The following is a 6,000-nucleotide window of genomic DNA, read 5'->3' on the forward strand; positions in this document are numbered from 1 at the left end:
GGTCAGGGGCTCATCAGGAGGATTTCTTTTAATTCCTTCAGGAACTCTCAAGAAGAATGATCAGAACATCTTAGATGGTAATGGTCTGGAAAATGGAAAGGGGCTCACAAATTGGAAAATGAAAATAGTAATCTCGGATGTTACAAAATTAGCTTAAAAGGCGAGCTAACTGGAGGGAGGAAAGCAAGTCATCCCAAGAGACAATATTAAATTCACCTGAGTACAGGTCAAGTCCCATAATCTAATACATTAATCTTGCAGGATTTTTTTTTTTTCATTTCCAAAAATTTCTTTTTAAGCCATGATTGATGTCCAATTATTTCACAGTGTGGGCCATACTCTGAGAGCCCCACAGGAAAAATAGTCCAGTAGTGGGAAATTTTCTGAATCATATCTTGTCTTTACTTTGCTCTATTGAGTAAGTGGATCTCTGGGACTCAATCTTCTCCTACATTAAAGAAGAATCCTATATAGTAATAAAACCCTAATATGCAAATCAACTAATTTCAGAACTACTGGCCTCTATGATGGGCACCGACCACCAGGGGGCAGACACTCAATACAGGAGCTTCCTCTTGGTGGTCAGTGCACTCCCACAGGGGGAGCACTTCTCAGCCAGAAGCCAGGCTCCTGGCTGGCGAGGGCAGCAGTAGTGGCAGGAGCCTCTCCCACTTCCGAAGCAGTGCTAAGGGCCCATCAGGGAGTGGGCTTAAAACCTGTTAACCGAGCGGGACCTGTAAATACGTAAAACATAAATACTATCGGGAACGGGTAGGACATATGAATACGTCATTGAAATATATGTTGCGCCCTGAGAGGAACAGTATATATTTTTTGTAATCTTTATAATTGTTTGTAAAATTTATAATTTTTTATATTTTATTGATATTTTACAGAGAGGAAGAGAGAGGGATACAGGGTTAGAAACATCGATGAGAGAGAATCATCGATCAGCTGCTTCTTGCTCACCCCCTACTGGGGAAGCGCCCGAAACCAAGGTACATGCCTCTGACTGGAATCAAACCCGGGACCTTTCAGTCCGCAGGCCTGAGCCAAACCAGTTTCGGCTATAATTTTTTAATTCGATGTTTCCATTTTTTGTTGGTATTCTTTTCTATTTGTTTGTAATTTTGTATTTTCCTTTGTGCTTTATATATATAAAAACGAAAAAATATATATTTCATTTATTTTAATTGAGTATAAATAAATAAAAAATAATATAAAATTACGTCCGCTGGGCGTGACGTACTGACACGTCCTAGTGAAAGAGTATGCGCCCGTTGTACGTTGCGTAATTAAAAAGGGAACTCCCTGGTTAACAGGTTAAGCTGGTAGGTGGACATCTGCTGAGGGGTCCCGTACTATGGACTATGAGAGGGTGCAGGCCAGGCTGAGGGACTCCTCCCTCCCACAACCCCCATTCACAAATGCCGTGCACCAGATCTCTAGTAACAATATAACAGTGTATTCTGCACTCTCCCCAGCTCTAATATCCATAAGTTCTATAGAATTTATTGCTTTAGGATTTGTCTTATTGGTTTGGTGATGATGTGATAAGGAACAGAAAGTCATAATTCCACTTAAAAGTATATAAAATATTGGTGTAGGTAAATTGTAAACTTCGGATTTTTCATGAGGACATTTGGGGCATATATTTGACATGAAATCCCATCTACTTATCTTTGCATGTCTATCTAAGCCCAATTTAATGGTACATAAAAGTCATGGCTATGGCATAAAAATTCATAATATTTTTATATTTAGAGAATGTATCATTCCTCCCAGGAAAAATCTGTAGGTAAGTAGAAATGCAATGGCATTCCCCATTCCAATGTTTTCTATATCTTACTGTTTCACTGCTGATGGCTTATCATATTCTGATGAATTCTATTCCTTAATTATGTATGTGTTGGTATGTCCCATTTCCCCCTTTTGCTAAGTATCCAGATACCATTTTGAAAATTAATATAAGACATTGTCTTATTTTCGGGGAAACAGGGTAGTAATGCTATATTTTCCCAAACAAGTATGAATAACAGATACAACTAAAAGAAAGGGTAGCTTTTAAAAATATATTTTGTTGATTTTTTACAGAAAGGAAGGGAGAGGGATAGAGTCAGAAACATTGATGAGAGAGAGACATCGATCAACTACCTCCTGCACACCCCCTACTGTGAATGGGTCTGCAACTGAGGTACATGCACTTGACTGGAATCAAACCTGGGACCCCTCAGTCTGCAGGCCAACACTCTATCCACTGAGCCAGACCAGTCAGGTCTAACTTTTGGATTGTTATGACACCAGTTAATTCCATATGGTTAGCTTGTTTAATTTTAATATTTCTTCTTCTGCCTGGATAAAGGAACTACATATCCTCTTTCCAATACCTTAGCCTATCCCTCCAAGCCTTTGTTTCTACTGGGAATTCCTCACTGGATGCATTTTTGCCTACTGATTATTGCAAAGTTCTGTTTTCTTTCATCAGTAAACCTGTTTACCAGTGAAATACTATATTTGCACCAAATTAGAATGAAACAACAGCAAAGGGATTCCCACCTGGTTTTCTTCCCTGGAATTAGGAATGACACTGATGAGATATTTTTTGATATCTGACCAAAAAAAAATCTGCTCTGTGTTTCTCTAGGCACAGTGTAGCTACCTTTCCTGAGAAGAATGACATTCAGTTTTGTGTTGGATGGTGGAGTCTGAAATGATAACTGTTGAAAAGTTTGGGGATATTAAGAGCTTCTGAGAAGATTCCACTTTGCAATCCCTAAATGTAAGCTAGATGGGAGATGTTGAATGAAATCTTTCAAGGTGACAGAGTTGTGCCATAGATTATGGTGACATTAGCAATGTACACCTGTTTAGAAAAAGTCACTTTCAACTTCCCGATTAGATACATGCATAAAAACAAATTTATTTTCCAGTGGTAGTCAGTAATGGCATTTATGAATACAACTTACTCCTGTGGATGTTTCCTATAGGGGCATGAGTGTGCACACATACACACAAATTATGTATGGGGATATGTTCTTTTGTGTGTGCATGCGAAAAGATTCATAACTTCTATTAGATGCTCAAAGGGCTGTCAACCATATAAAGTTAAGAGTGATTACTCTTCCTTTTTCTTCTTCCACTTAATACAGTATCTGAATTTACAAGTAAAGGGTAGTTGACATAATGAATGGGATAAACTTGAATATATTCTAAATCTTTTATTCCTATGATGCTTGAACTATTCCTACTAAAAGACCTCAAAATTGATTGTTAGCTACCACGTGTAACCACCAAATTTGAGAGTAGCATGTTTCTCTAGTAAGCTACCCAGATCTAGAGAAGCACAGACTTTCAGTTGTTTCTCAGAATTCATTTAGAAGCAACGATTTCCAAATGTATTTTCTGAAAAAATTTTTTACAATGCAGCCCATTTGTCAAATAAAGTATTATGCAGAAATCCCAATACATAAGATGCATATACACAAAAAAAGAAATTGCTTTGATCAAAGTTGTCTGTGACCTTGGATTGTTGCTGTCAGCCTCCTTAGCACTTTCCTCATGGCACAGGTAGACAACCAAAGTTGCATTTCCTTTACAATCAGTTATCTTTGTATTTACTATTGTGATTATTTTAATGTACTGTTAGTAACTTCTCAAAGGATGAACTATGTCATGTAGATTTTTTTATGAGAGAGTAAGAAAATAAAGGTCTTGGTTGACTCCATATTAAGTTTGCTCACACTGATCTGAATGCTTTCAGTATTGATCTTGAATTCAGATTTCAGATGGCATCATAGCTCTGCCATTTATTAGCTGTGTAATCTTAGGCAAGTTTCAGAACTGCTTCATGCTTTTCTTTCCTTATCTGGGAGTGAGTGGATAAAAATCAAAGTAATTACATTGATAATGATAATTCCAATAATAATAACAGTGTAAATACAAACCTGCAGCATTGCTTTGAGATTTAAATGAAAGAGTGCTCAGTTAGGTCATTTCCTGAATGACCTAAATTCATTCCTGATAACCTTGCCTCTGACTGAAAAGACATTAAATATAAATGTAGTTCTTTAATTTTAATGGAAAATTATGATAGTTTTTATCCCAACCTAAGGAAGACAGTTTTCAAAGATTGAAAAAACTATATGAATTACATAGTGAAAAGTGGTTTACATAAGAAACAAGTACTTGAAATAAAAATATGATTTATATGTAATATTTAGTATAGCAAAGGATTACTTACTTGAGGAAGAAATAAGGAAAAGGTGAATAAATGGATGGTTGTAAACCAAGATGCAAAGAGTTGTGTGTTTTTTTAAGTGTATTATCTTTATTTTATTTAGTTATAGTTCAGGTTTATTGAGGTAAAATTAACATATAATATTGTAAGATATTAAAGTGTCCATTGTGAAAGGATTCCCCTATTTAGTTAATTAAGACATCCATCACCTCATATAATATTTTTTGTGGGGGGGAGGTAAAAACATTTAAGTTCTACTACTTTAGCAAATTTCAACTATACAATTCAGAATGATCAACTATAGTCACCATGTTTTCCATTATATCCTCACACCTTATTTATGTTATAGATGAAACTTTGCGTACTCTTTTGCCAACCTCTTCCTCTATTCCCCAACTCTCTGGCAACCACTTTTCTACCCTCTGTTTCCATGAGTTTGACTATTACTAAAAACATTTAGATTCCACATGTAGGTGATTCATGCAATATTTGTATTTCTCTGTCTGGCTTATTTCACTTAGTATAATGCCCTTCATTTCCATCTACATTGTCAGAAATGGCAAGATTTCTTTCTTTTTCATGGCAGAGTAATATTCCATTGTACATATTTGCCACATCTTCTTTATCCATTCATCCAATTATAGACACTTAAGTTGTTTCCATATTTTGGCTATTGTGAATAATGCTGCAGTGACCATGTGGGTATAGATATCTCTTTGATATCCTGTTTCTATGTCCTTTGAATATATAGAGATAGATATAAGTATAGGTATAGGTATAGGTTTAGGTATAGGTATAGGTATAGGTACAGAGTGGGACAAAGTAGGTTTTCACTTATTAGTATATGAAACACAGAGTTTATTCTTGTATTATTATTTATAAATTATTATATTATTTTTCATACGAGCAACTGCAAACCAACTTTTACCCCACCCTGTATATCCAAGTTCATTATTATAAAACTATTTTCTTCAAAGACTTTCAGCAGTTTTAGGCTTATGATTCTCTTATCCTTAAACTACATTTAATAAACATATAGCAAAGGAAAGAACTCTTTCACATCTAAAGAAAAGCTACAACAATGGTTTGAATGTTCTAATTTTGAACATTTAGAAACAAGCACATTCAAAGCAAACCGAAGAATCTTAGTGCTGCCTCTTCATCACACTTGCTTGGCATCTATTATATGCAAAGCAAAGCCATTTAAGTTCATTCTAAAATGTAGCCCATTCAGATTTATTCTTTTCTTTTTTATTAAACTACCAGAGGCCCCTTGCTTTAAGATTCCTGCAATAGGGCTTTCTGCTACAGTCTTCTCTGCCCTGCTTGCTTCCCTTTCTTCTCAGCAGCCCTGCTGGCTTCTCATTCTTCTCCCCTGCTCCACCTGTTTCCCTCCCTTCTCCCCCGCCCTACTTGCTTGCTTCTCCATAGCTTCGTTCCTTTTGCAGCACTTGGCTTCTTTTTACACTGTCTTCAATCTACACCAGTGTTTCCCAAACTTCTCTCATGATGAGAATCACCTGGTGGAGTTGTTAAAACACAGATTCCTGAATCCCAACTAAGAAGTGCTAAACTAGAATTTTTGGGAACATATAGGTAAAATTGTATATTTAACTTAGTGCTCTGTCTTAGATTGATTGGTGACTGTAAATTGAAGCAGATTTACTTGTGTATAAAAAATCCTAACTTTATTATACAAGTTAAGTATACAATTTTACCTATAATTTCCCCAAAATTCTAGTTTAGCACTTCTTAGTTGGGAT

This window comes from Pipistrellus hanaki (genome assembly GCF_964339955.1).
Source record: "Pipistrellus hanaki genome assembly, chromosome: 9".
NCBI lineage: Eukaryota > Metazoa > Chordata > Mammalia > Chiroptera > Vespertilionidae > Pipistrellus > Pipistrellus hanaki.